The sequence below is a fragment of the Coptis chinensis genome, chromosome 2 (assembly GCF_015680905.1).
Source record: "Coptis chinensis isolate HL-2020 chromosome 2, ASM1568090v1, whole genome shotgun sequence".
In the NCBI taxonomy this organism is placed as follows: Eukaryota; Viridiplantae; Streptophyta; class Magnoliopsida; order Ranunculales; family Ranunculaceae; genus Coptis; species Coptis chinensis.
The window spans coordinates 13,216,580-13,231,104 of NC_141457.1; the positions used below are offsets into that span (position 1 = coordinate 13,216,580).

The 14,525-nt window shown below is 33.9% G+C and overlaps 1 long non-coding RNA gene across 1 annotated transcript; it reads right to left on the reverse strand.

Moving 5' to 3' along the window:
• Positions 1 to 11,277: 11,277 nt before the first annotated feature.
• Positions 11,278 to 11,838, reverse strand: LOC147514972 (uncharacterized). Its single transcript, XR_015213322.1, has 3 exons — positions 11,802 to 11,838; positions 11,480 to 11,689; positions 11,278 to 11,331 (listed from the first exon to the last, which is right to left on the reverse strand). It is a non-coding gene; the product is annotated as an uncharacterized LOC147514972 (long non-coding RNA).
• Between the last annotated feature and the right edge of the window lie 2,687 nt (positions 11,839 to 14,525).

The following is a 14,525-nucleotide window of genomic DNA, read 5'->3' on the forward strand; positions in this document are numbered from 1 at the left end:
TGCAACTCTCTTTTGTTTCTAATGGAGTGAATTAACTCACTTTTATTTATTGAAAATTTGTTGCTTAAGATAATTGATGTTCTGGTTGTGTTTATTTGTTGAATAGGGGGGAATCGAAACGATATTAGTGATCAAAATAGTCTTTTGTGACGATGTAGTGTGGGAATATGATTACAATTAACCAATAGCTACGATGAAAACGCCACTTATAACACTAATATTTTTTTAATTTGTTTTACCTTTTTCGACGATAGAAACGCCACTAAAAATACACAAAATTCAAATATTTTAGATCTTTAACGATGATAACAACGCCACTAAAAATACACAAAATTCAAATATTTTAGATCTTTAACGATGATAACAACGCCGCTATATAACCAAAGTTTCAAATTATTAATATTTTTAGTGACAATAAAAACGCCGCTAATAAGATATTTGTTTTTAATTTTTGGACTTATAGCGATGATTAAAACGTCACTAATAATGCTAAAATTTTCAAAATTTTCAGACTTTTATTGACGTTAAAAACGCTGCTAGTAATGCTTTATTACCGACGATTTTTAAAATGTCGCCAAAATTTCATCTTTTGCGACGTTACTACAATGAGAATACCAAAATGAGTTAGCTTAATTTAAATTAGAGAAATAGCGACAGTAATAAACGCCGATAAATATCGGCTATTTGGCGGCGCTAAAAATAAGCGTGGCTGCATATCATTGCCGACTATAGCATTAGCGACGTTGACTCGACACTCCAAAAAGCGTCGCCAATTTGTATTAGCGACGTTTATGCGATTTTCAGCGACAATTTTTTTTGTCGCCAAAGACCCTGTTTCTTGTAGTGACCATATGGTGTCAAAGGAGTCACTAAGGTGCCGTCTAACCTTCATTGAGATAAGAAACTATACGATCTGTTTGTTATAACAATCACGACTTTGGTTAATGACTTTTTAGATAGTCATTAAGATATCTCTTTCATATAGGTTGTTTGCCAAAATGTACTCAAATAAGCCCTTCTCCAAATAAGCATATAGTGACAGAAGCTTACAAATAAGCTATTATCCAAGAAATATAAAGGTGAGATCTAATACATGTATTCAACAACCCAAATTAAGCTTCAGGATATAACAATGATCTAACTATCAAGATAACAATGGCGGCTTTATACAATGGATTTTGTCCATACAAATCTATTTATAAGCTTAAGTCTTAAAATTATAATCCATTGTTTCATATAAGAATGGTTGTCGTACACATAACCATTAGCAAGTGTATAAATCGAGTTATAAGTGAGCAAGACTAATAAAAGTTTTGCTATGAGGTGGTTAGGGATCTGATTAAACATGCCATTGCATGGGATTCATTGCAGATCAACCTCTATACCAAACACATGTTTCGTAGTAAAGTTATTAACAAAAAAGAAAGGGGAAAAAAAGAAAAAGAAAAAGAAAAAAAGGTGTGTCTCCGTTAATTGAATAGTACAGTCATATTCATAACTCAATAGTTACAATCGGTTCCGTCAATCCAATCAAATATCTTCTTGAGTTCCTTAACCTACTACTACTGCTCAACATTTACCAGCAAAAGAAAATATATTAAAAACCAAAAATATTCTAAGAAACTAACTTGAAAGAAAGTAAAATATGAACCATATTATTTGATTCGTTCAAAATTCTTACCGACAAAGGCGTATCATTAACCTCAGCAACTTTTCACCACAAATGCACACACCAGACCAATAACAACGAAAACTGGCAATAATTTGCATGAAAAATTCAAACCCCTGACCAACTCATCGAAACGATTTGGGTACTCTACTAATTGACATTAACTAATGTCACTAAGCAACAATTTAAGTTATATATGAGCTCTAACAGCCATGTATAAGTTAGAGCTCATATCCAAAAATAGCTCGTAGTATGATTATTACAAAAATCTTGAATTCTATCAAAATTCTTGTCTTAATAAATTTTTTTATATAAAAAAGGCAACACAACCAAACTCAAATAGTCAAGACTAAGAACTTAATTAAGAAAATGTTATGCATTAAAAAAACTAATTGTTTTACTTGCATAAAAATCTATGTCAAGTAATTCATGACACATACACACACTTGGTTCCCATTTTTGCTACTGATACCCAACCATTCGAATGCAAGTGTCATTGTTGCAGCAAATTGTATCAAGAATCAATATAATCAAGAATCAAACATTTATCAAATTCTATAAATTCTAACACATTTCTTTCAATACCATCAAACTACTACACAAATTCACTCAGATTTTCAATAAGATTATTGAGAGATAGAATATCTACAGTGTTATGCAATTATCTCATTTTAACACACAATTAAAAAAAAACCTTACTTGTTCAAGCAAAATTGAAGGAATGAATATAGTTGCTTCAATGTTGTTTAATGGCGAATCCAATATATTGATTAAGAGGAACTGAATATCAATTACTGGATGAAAGCATCACCTACAACCCAAAAGAACAAAATCTATTTAGCTTTTCATAAAATTACAACAACAAAAATGAAAAAGTAAACACATATTAATTAGATTAACAACAAAATTCAGGAGCATTCAAACAAAATAACAAAGGTAAAGTGGAACCTTAGAGATCGATTCCTCCTTGAGACAACAATAGAAAAATATTTTTCTATGATGATATATATTTGATTTTCACAATGTAAAAGAGGAACGTAGAACCATTCTCAATACTTACACTATACCCCATTTAAGAATACTTCCCACATAATGCTTCAAACCCGTAGAAGGAAATTAATTAAGCACTAACTCCAAAACCGAAACCCCATTTTTTCAATTAAATTTAGAAGACCCTTAAATGTTTTGTAACCGAATATCGACTGCAACTTCCTTGTTTCAGAAAGCAACTTATATCATGTATTTGAAGCTTGTTACATTATCACTATTTCGATTGTTGATAGCACTTTTTATTAATATCGTATATGCTATTTTCCCCCCTAGTTGTCTGACAATTTTCAGATTTTAAAAAAGTTCAAATTGGGTGACATCCGCGTGAATTGGGTGAACTGTGTTCAACATGTAAAAAGCTAAAAAAAACAATTGAGTATGCCAAGCCCACCCTAGTTTTACATGAGAATTACAGCGGATAATAAAAACAAATCATTAGGAATAGTGTTTCTTAAATGGTCAGGTTCATCACTATTTTCGTTATAGTTGTCGTTAAGGTCATCGAAATCTTCTCTACCTTATTGCCTTGTTAATGTCATTGTCGTTAATTTGCAGAAATAACAATTACATGCCTTCAGAATTAGTAAACTTAGAAGAAAGGCTTGCGGAATAACATATGTGAGTTGAGTCCAAGTAAGTAAAAATACCATAAAAAATTAGCATTTCTATAGTAACCTAAATTACTTATATCCCAGCAAGAATAAAGACCTTGATGTAAAATATAAAAAAAAAATGAAAATTGAAGCGACACGGTAGAAGAATAAGAGAAGAAACATACCAATTTCAATAACGTGCATATATATTCGAAGACTCGATCAAGTTGGTATAGACAAAAATACATGTACAAAAGCCATGAATCAACCATTCAATCAAGAGAAAATAAAATTAAAAATGGTATGGGAGACCGGAGAGTGAGAGAGAGAGAGTAATAGTACAATCAATGTAATAGTCCTAACGTTTTTCTTTTGATTGGGATAGACGTTGGCATTGGAGAAAACCCCTTATGTCAGATTATTCTTAAATTCTTCAATACTTTTTACTGTCTAAATGATGAACATGCACGTTATAGCATTTGCAGAATGACAAAATAACCATTAAGTTATGTTGGGAGTAAGGCCAAAGAGATAAGCCACTTTCCCTTGAAATTTAGAGCTTTTACTACATAATACCATCCCCATGTGGCTTTTATATGCAACTTGAAGATGTTGAAAACAAAACAACCATCACACAGAACAAATAAAGATAAACAGTCTAGCTGGTAAACCAATATATACGAACTTTAACTCGTGATAGTAAACCAAGATTTTGATGGGAGTTACAGAAATTGGAACGATAGTGAGAGAGATGACGCTTTCTTTATGGCTTGAAAGGTTTAATTGTGTTGAAGGAACTCTTAGTAAATGGGCACTTGTGTTGCATGTGTAAGTCATATAGTTGATTTATTGATATAGAATTTAATATGAGCAAATAATATGATAATTGTAAGTACAATAATTCGCAGCATTATTGTTTTGGATATGAATTTGGAGACGCTAATTGTTTTTCTCAACTGCAGCTTCATCTTTAGTCACTTGCATTTTTGCCTTTTCATGTGTTGAAAAAAAAATATTTGGAGAGGAATCTAGCTACTTGTTTTTAATTAGCAATTTTTTAGTACTTGAGAAAGGTACTATTTAATTAAAAAAAAACTTAATATATAAAAAAGGCTGATGGAAAACTTAATATATAATATATAAATAACTCGAATTTACCTTGATGTTGCTGCTATTATAACTTGGTTCTTGAAGTTGTGCATTGAACTCAGGAAATTCATTAGATTCTAGTGAATCAAAGTCCTAAAAAAATGTTCATAGTTGTTAGTTTGTAATAAATTCATATTTTTTTTTATGTACATTGTAAAAGATGTATATGATGAATCAGAAGAACCACTTTTACCTTATTGTATTTGAAACGATCAATCGAATCCATTGGTTTCACGATTAAGAATGTCAATCGAATCTCACCTAACCAGCAGAAGCATTGCAAGATGTTTGAGAGTTTGGGAGAAAAAAATTGTGATTAAAGATGGTAAAGATGAAAAAAGAAAATACATTGGCTAGGGAAAATTATTAATAGTTTGTTTATTGTGGTATATAGGCTTTTTAAATGTTTTGTTTGGTGGAGCTGCAAAAGTGGGCATAATTTATCGGGTCAATTTTTTTAGTGTTGATGATTTGGATTAGCAAAGGGAGTAGCATATTACCCAACCGCTTGAGGAAAGAGCATGGGAAGGCATGCGGCAGGAGTAGTTGCACATAAATACACCTCTCTTCTTAAATGGTTGGAAATCTTTGTTGACATTTTCTACACCAAAAAAGAAATTGTTCAAGCCTTTAAACTTGACAGATTTGACATATCTAGGGAATTCAGCCAAGTAACAAAAACTGATGGGAAGATTTTCCAAGTGTGTTAGACTTAGCAATTCATCAACAAAGTTGGTTCCAATTTCTTATCCGAAATATGTACATCATCCACACAAGAAATCTGTAACTCTTGGAGTAATGGTAAGGTGACTTGTCAGTAAATGAGATCATAATGTCAAATAAAGACACCAACAAAGGGCTTCATACACACTACCTTTAGGAGAAACATTTGCAACTGAATATTCTTTGGGAAGGATTCTGGTGGTGGAAGTGTGGAACCACCTACCAAGTCCTTGAATCAGACTGTTCTAGCTCAAACTGTAACCAAGTAAACTTTGCAAAGTAGCAAGGATTCAAGCACAGTCTTCGATCTTCATTGTTCTCTTTGTTTGCTGGAAAATTTTCTTCTAACTCTGTCTTGGTTATCTTCCTGCTTGGTTTTCCATCACCCTTTAGAGGATATAGAGGAGGTACCTGATTTTGTGCTTCCCCATCATCAAGATGTCTCTCCAAAATCCTGTGATGCTCAATGAATAAACTGATTCTCTTAGGTTGTGAAATGCTTTAATTGGTGTAGTTGACACACTTTTGCAGGAGGTCGTAGATAGGGCTCTCCACCCCCACAATTGTTCTCCGATTTTTTTTTGCAAGAAATTATTATTTAATACAAAATTGTTTGTAAGATAAGAATGTAAGGGTCCTAGGTCTTGATAAAAATTATTTGGAACAATTGCATGCATTTGATATGCATTTGATTTCCCTGAAACCAAAACATACAAAATTAGTTGGTAATTGTTTGCAATAAAAATAATAGAAAGGGAATTTGTTCAATTCAAATAAAATTGGCTAACTTTATCGTCTATCAATACCATGTCAAATCTGATAGTTTTTCCTTGCAATTCTTTTGCAATGTCATATAAAGGAAGATATGTCGGCGTTGCCATTTTGAAGGAAACCTATAAAATTTAAAGTCAGAGGAATATAAAGCAGGGAAGGAATAATAAAAAAAAGTAATAAATCACTCTGGAAAGTGTAGTTGTCAAATTGTTATTTAATTATAAAAAAGTACAGTACTATGAAAAACAAATGAGACGATGAAACAATGTAGTAAGGATAAAATTGTGACCATTTTAATTTGATATATGCAAAGTGTTGCAGAAGAGACTAAGATAGTAATGAGGAAACACTACAAGAAACAGGGTCTTTGGCGACAAAAAAAATTGTCGCTGAAAATCGCATAAACGTCGCTAATACAAATTGGCGACGCTTTTTGGAGTGTCGAGTCAACGTCGCTAATGCTATAGTCGGCAATGATATGCAGCCACGCTATTTTAACGTCGCCAAATAGCCGATATTTATCGACGTTTATTACTGTCGCTATTTCTCTAATTTCGTCGCTAACTCATTTTGGTATTCTCATTGTAGTAACGTCGCAAAAGATGAAATTTTGGCGACATTTTTAAAATCGCCGGTAATAAAGCATTACTAGCAACGCTTTTAACGCCAATAAAAGTCTGAAAATTTTGAAAATTTTAGCATTATTAGTGACGCTTTTAATCATCGCTATAAGTCCAAAAATTAAAAACAAATATCTTATTAGCGGCGTTTTTATTGTCACTAAAAATATTAATAATTTGAAACTTTGGTTATATAAGCGGCGTTGTTATCATCGTTAAAGATCTAAAATATTTGAATTTTGTGTATTTTTAGTGACGTTGTTATCATCGTTAAAGATCTAAAATATTTGAATTTTGTGTATTTTTAGTGACGCTTTCTATCGTCGAAAAAGGTAAAACAAATTAAAAAAATTAGTGTTATAAGTGACGCTTTCATCGTAGCTATTGGTTAATTGTAATCATATTCCCACACATACATACGCCACAAAAGACTATTTTGATCACTAATATCGCTTCCGATTGCCCCCCCTATTCAACAAATAAACACAAACTGTAACATCAATTATCTTAAGCAACAAATTTTCAATAAATAAAAGTGAGTTAATTCACTCCATTAGAAACAAAAGAGAGTTGCATCATCCCCTTTCATAATTTTTATTTCTGAACTCATCTTAAGAAAAGTATTAACTTAAACAAAAACATTTCTAAACATCCCTCAAGTAGCTTGAGAATGAACCATCTTCACAAAATAAAAATGATAATAAATAACATTTAGATTCCTCTAGTGTCTCTTGCAATTCCAAAACGCCATTTCTTCACAAAAACTAATACCAAACCGATCCATTTTGGCATAAGATTATCTGCATACAAAGATATTATCTATTAGACCACAAAAAAAATTGAAACAAAAAATATAATAGTTTCATCACGTCAAAATTAAAATCCAGTGAACTATTAACAATTATGTTAAGTTTAAATTGTATCAAAATAATTTATCCATTAGACCTCTACTAGCTAGTATTCATTGAGATAAATCTAAGAACTGAATTATATACAAAACAAGAATTTCATTAATATGAAGAGGCACAAAGGTACAAGGCTAGAGGAGTCTGCAGTACGAAGTTATATACCTCCTTAGCACGGCACTAAGGAAAGCATAGACTCTAAAGACCACGAATATTAAAGAAGAGTCCTAGCCATGTTTCTACGATCTCAATCCGTATATACTTGAATGAATGCTAGAAATGTCCATCAAAATCCTTACTTTTTTTCTAATTAATTTATTCATTCTAATTTTGGAGCATCCAACTCAAAACTAATTGGTCATGAGCAGAGCAGCCCTGTGAACTTATATACTATTATGTACGGACATGGATTATAATCGTATATATCTCGACATTTCAATCACATATCATAAAGTTATAGTTAAATATCCGTAAGACTAGGAATGTTGTAATTGCACAGACATGTATTATAGGTCACAACTTCACACAGTAGCTCAAATTGTTCAATTAAGACCTAAGAGATACCATGAGCAACATGCTTATCTTAAAGAGTTAGTGAACTGAAAATCACCAGATCAATAGCAGTCTAGCCATCAACTCAACCGACACAAGCCCCCTCTCGACGTACCGAAGTTTCAATGGTCTCACGCCATCGAACAAATGGTGAAATAAGCTTTTGAGTTGTATATGGACTTATAAGTAAGGCTGCCAGTATCAAAACCACAAACCCGGTTGGAATTATATGTATAATAGTAGCCCTTAAAGACGACAGAGTGCCTGCTTCCGACTTCAGTAAAGCATATAATATTCCTTTGCTTTTCTTTCTTACTACCCAAGAGCAAACCTTACTTCAAAGACTTTTGAGAGAAGAAGATAGACTAGTATCCTCTCATCCGCAACACGGGGTGGGAAGGACAACTATGGAAAACCAAAACTGGAGGGGACCTAGGGTAGGGAGAAACACCTGCCTAAAAACCAAAAAAGATAAGATGAAACTAAAAACCCAATTCTACAGAAAAAAACAATCTTGAAAGGAACTGTGCTTAGGTCTCCACGAGAACAACTTATTCGCCTTGCAAAAAGACTCGACAATAGAAGTTCATAGATTAACATCTAGGGTTCACCAACCCCAATAAAATAGGTCACCCGCCGATAGTGAAGGTAGAGACAGAATAGGCATCAAAATCGAGGGAAAAAAGGTTCTATTTCTGCCATCTATAAAAAGATTTGTGAAGAACAAAGATGGGAATCGAAAAAAAAAAAAAAAAAAAAAAAAAATTGGAGAAAGCCGCACTATAACAAGATTTTTGAAGGTGTCATTAAACCAATCGCTAAGCATATAAAGACAATTACCATCGAGCTTAGACAGTTGGTCTACAACACTTGGCATATTAGTAGTTAGATCAACTGAATTTTTGTAGCTCGCTCTTCTATTGCTTCGAACTTGGAAGGTCTTCCTAATACTATTTATTTGTTTCAGCAGTTTATACCGCAGTTGCTTTCGCCAGCTGGGAGTTGTTGTCAATTTCTCTTGTTTATTAACTTAATTTTCTACGCATTATCACTACAAGTCTACAAGGTAAGAGAGTAAGACCAAGTATTCACACTGCATAAGTGCGGAATCATCTATAAGCCAATTGGACCAATGCCATTTGAAACTGTTTCCTCACCAGCAAGTTAACTGACCGTTTCTTCTTCAGTTGATATATTAACTTCTCTTTTGGTTAGAGCAAGAGTCATACTCTCTAAACCCCTATAAACTAGACCCTAAGCCTAAACCCTAAACCCTAAACCTCTAGACACTAAACCCTAAACCAACTCATTGCATTTCATAATAGTTGGTCGAAACTACTAAATAATAAAATGCATTTTGTGCACAAAATGCATATCATTACGCATATACATTTTAAAATGCATTAGTATTTTAAAATAAGTTTACTATGCTGGTGGTTTATATTTGTGCATATGCATTTAAAAATGCAAAATAGGTGGTTATAATTGTTTATTTGTAAACTTTTCTAAAAGAGGCTCCCTGACAATGGGCTCGATTCAACATCACTCACAACATCCACAGTAGTAGCTGTTGGATATTCACTTGTAAATCTAGAGTTAGCTTCAATGGGATCATCATGGTTCATATACACCGCTCATCTTCATTCGAGCTAGACTCAACAGATAGGGATTTAACCTCAAGTAGGCATAGTACTAAAGGAATCGGTTGACCCTTCCAAAGTAATAGATTCACTAGAAGACTCAATATGGTGAACTTCTTCGATCAAAAAACCCCCTTCGATCAATAGATTCACCAGAAGACTCTGTTTATGTGTACTCCACATAAACACATGAATAGGGTGACAAGTTCTATTGAAGATGACAAGTTATCTCCCCAAGTAGCATTGAGATGAATCCGCGGGTTTGGAACCTACCCAAGATCAGTCTAACTAAAGGTTCTGACTCAGACAATATGAAAAAAATAAAAAGCTCTACCCTCCCCAGTCATAACAAAAAGGATTACCCACCTATCATGCTAATCAACCACCAACAGGAAACCCCGCCCCAACACAGCTAACGTGAAACAAATCACCTCAAAATTACATAACATAGTCAAGTAAGGTAGACCTATATATACTGCAAGATACATACTTATAGAATAGAGTTAAATAGAACTAATCAAATCAATACTATGGAAAGTAAATCTAAATTAATTAATTTAAACATAAATAAATAAAGCCACAAACAATAGGGGTGGAAGAATTTAGTGAGGAGCTATGAACTAATAGGTCATCTACTTAAAGTTTATGTCTACCCAAATCTCAAACAATTACATACCTAAGATAAGATATGTGACTTTTATAGTAAAATTTCGACAGAGTCTCCTCTGTATTTTCAACATTTCATAAATACAATAACCTGTCATAACCTGAAAATCACAATAATATATTTCACAAGACGGTGAAAACCCATATTCCATTTACCAAAACTGAATGGACTATATACAACCTAAAACATGATATGGAGGCTTATTCATTCCGATCAAACAACTATATCCCAATCAAGCAACACCAACACATATCGAAAAAAGCTTAAATTCATAAATCATACCACATTGAAGGAGGACCACCAAGCTTCTCCATGAGATAGTCCAACCGGCGTTGTTGTTGTTGAATTTGCTACCGTGTGTTTCTTGTGTCTCTTGAGCCGCTTCCTTCCATCCTCGCGAACTCTTCTAGTTGAGACTCTGCCTCTTCTGCCCTTTGCTCTCAACCGATCCACATCCGGGTGCTCATATCCAGCCACACGCTTACGGATGGGGTGCCTCGCCATGTCCAAGACCACGCTTATAACCAGTGTCTTACCAAGACTTCATCAAAAATCTCTTCTTCACCAAAGGGTTAGAACCTTCTAGTGTAGGTTGATTTTGTAATTCCACCATTCTCTCCGAAAAGAAAACAAATAGATATAACTATCTCACAAAAGTACGATTTAGCTAAGTTAAAGGGTAAGTACGAAAGTTAATTACATAATTATTTTCTGCTTCAGAGAAACCCAAAATTTTTCTCAATCGAAATGAGTCTTACGATATAGTATGATCATCCCACCTCTTGTTGAGTCTCGATCAACCGGCTGTGTCATTTTAAAAGACAGACAAAATTCCAAAGTTAGTACTAAAAAGAAAACTATTTATAATATCTAAAATTAATCAATTAAGTGTACCATGTCAGACGGATCCAAGACAAAAAGATTTTGAACCAAAGACAATGGTTGACGACAAGGCATGAGCGGCTGTATTGGTTATGCGTACTAACATCCTGGGTTAAAACAAATAAACAATGCATCATAAAAAGAACTATTATAATGTGTATAAGTACAACAACCAACCCTTTAGCACTACCACTTCCCACATTGAATTTGGCCGCCATAACCTCTTCTTTAAAAAAGAGGAGTAAACTCACTTACCTTGAACTTATCTGTTTCCCACAGATCGCACCATCTCTCCCACGACTCTTGTGATACACCATCAAATGGGTGTTGACGTTTGTTCACATTATTTGGAATGCTCACGTAGTACTTGTGAAGGGCACACCTATGATCTCTGAAACGATCCCTAATATAATTATTAACAGTAGTTTCGACATGTGGTAGATGGATGTCCATGTCAAACTTTTCCTACAAAAACAAATAAAATAAAATACGCATGAGATATCATAAAGACGTAATTTTCAGCACGATGTTTAAAGAGTTTAGTAAAAGAAACAATTAATAAACAAACATCAATTACCAAAACAAGCTTGTGAAGACTTTTCCTTTGATCATCACCACGCTTTCCAAAGAATGGGCAAAAGGCGGTATTCTAAACCTAGCAATGACGCCAAGCTCGGTGATCCACTGTTGGCTCCAATTGCATACAGGCCTATCTTTCCCAATAGCAATCTCTATCCTCGGTTTTCCACCCCCTCGTGCTAAGTGGTTCTTAAGAATTAGGTTTTGGGTCTTCTTTCTAGGCTCCCATTTTTTGGCTTTCATAATTATTTAGAAGACAAAATATTTGTTAGTAAGTATTGTACCAACACTAGCAGAACCGTAAAAGATTAGTATGAAGAAGAATAGTACAAAATTAAGAAAGAATTATACCAACACTAGAACCATCTTGCGCGGGCTGAGTGGCCTGAGACTGTGTTACTGGCCTGAGACTGTGATGTAACACGAGTACGCAGTGGACGACCAGGTGCCATAGCTACACCAAAGAAAATTAAATAGTAATACTTTTAAACAAAAAGCAATAAAAGAAGAATAAAAAGAGTACAATATCAAAAGGCAATAGAAGAAAAGGTTCCCGAAAGTTTGAACCTGTTTAATATTTACTTCAAGCAAAGAGTAAATCACACCTATAATCAGATCATATTCATGATTCAAAGTTAATATCAAATATTAATGAATCTCTATAGAAAGGATAATCAACATGAACCCTCGAGGGTTTAAGAAGTAACTAGCAACCTACAATGTCTTTGTGAGTAATGAAAACTTCAAGTCACATCTTAACCTTTACATGTGTAAGTAATACCACACATGTTAGCACGATACAACCTCCAAATACTTGCATTAGGACAGACAAGGTCCTATCCAAATCAAGACGTGTCTTTGATTGAAAACCATGGGAGGGCATGAAATTCGACTCTATTCATCGGGGGTCAAGACACTAAAAGACGACCTGTTCCACAGCAAGTACTATATAAAGGAAAAAGGAGAATACTAATAAGAAGAAGAGCTACTAGTAAAAACATCAATGTAAAGACAACACATAATGTTAGAACCATTATAGCTTTAACGGACTAGTCCAAAGGAAAGACAAAAAATGACAACTAACACGAAAACACAAAAAATGTAGAGATACCATAACAAAGAGAGAAGGCAGGTTATGAACCATCAAATGTGGCCATTAACACATGGTTAAGAACCCACAACTAGCACTTAAAACACAAAGTGGACACTAGAGAGTACAATACTTTTAAACAAAAGGCAATAAAAGAAGAGTAAGAAGAGTACAATATCAAAAGGCAATAAAAGCGAAGCCTACAAGTATGAATGTGTGATATACATTTATAAGTATTTGAGAAATATATATTTTTATAGAAGAAAAATAACAAGCTTTTACATTGATTATGATCAATCAATATCGAGATCATTATCACTCGAAAATCTCCCTCTTCAAGATAATATTCTATCAATGTATCATCTTCTTCAATGTCATAGTCATTGGTCATAATTGTATCGTCAGTCTGGTTAGCGTCCACAATATTGTTAAAGACCTCATTTGCATCAACCTCTTCAGCCTCATCTAGGTTCACATCATCTCTATTCATTTGCACAAGCATAACTTCATCACTTAGAATTTCATCAACTATGAGTTGCTCCTCTTGTTGATAAGTCTCAAAGATTCGATGTACTCCGATTTCTTCCTCTTTCTCTAGAACATCAAACGTGTTCCTATGAACTATCTTACATGCAACTTGCCAATCACCACGCAATTTGGTGTCTGCCACATAGAATACTTGACTTGTTTGTGTGGCCAACACAAACGGATCATCTTTATACCACTTCCTAGACACATTAACACTAATGAAATATCTATCTACATGGATTCCTGTTTTTTTGTTACTAACATCCCACCAATCACACTTGAAAAGCCAAACTCGTTTCCCAAATATATATTCTAACTCTATAACATCCGCCAGGACACCATAAAAGTCGATATCATTTGATTGGTCATCCCCTTTAACAACCACACCACTATTTTGAGTCCGTAGAGTTTTCTCACGATCCTTGGTATGAAACCTAATTCCATTGATAATGCAACCACTATATCGAGTCACACGATGATCGGGACCGCATGATAGTGAATATAAATCATCGGTTGCCTTGGGAGATTTCTCATAGTACAGTTGTTCCATCTATCAAATGGGAAAAAAAATTAATAATAATTTAAGATCTTTTGTAATCGAGTGAACCTAACTACATGTCAACTTAATTTAACACTTACGCGAGCCCGGAACCATTCAGCAAAATGTTGTTCCTGCCTTTTTTCCAAATCACGAGAGCTGTGCTTTTGTAGCTCAACCATATGCTCACTGCAAAATGAGTATTATTATCTTTAAAGTGATTGATTTAACACAATCTACATAATGACACATCTAATCGAAAAAGACACTTACTCTAAATATGATGATATTTCTTCTGAATTGTTTAACACATAATATCGAGCCTTGTTGAAATCCTTTGAACTCATTGTTATATAATTGAGAGTCCCAATGGTCTAACATTATGTGAGAAAACATGCAACCCCTTGGTTTGTTTCACTTGACCACCGTCGTAGTTACGATCTTCACGGTTGAACCGCGTTTCAATTCCTTGGAGATACATTGAACAAAAAGTGAGACATTCAGAGTCAATGTACGCTTCTGCAATGGAACCTTCTGGGTGTGCCCTATTACGAACATATTGTTTG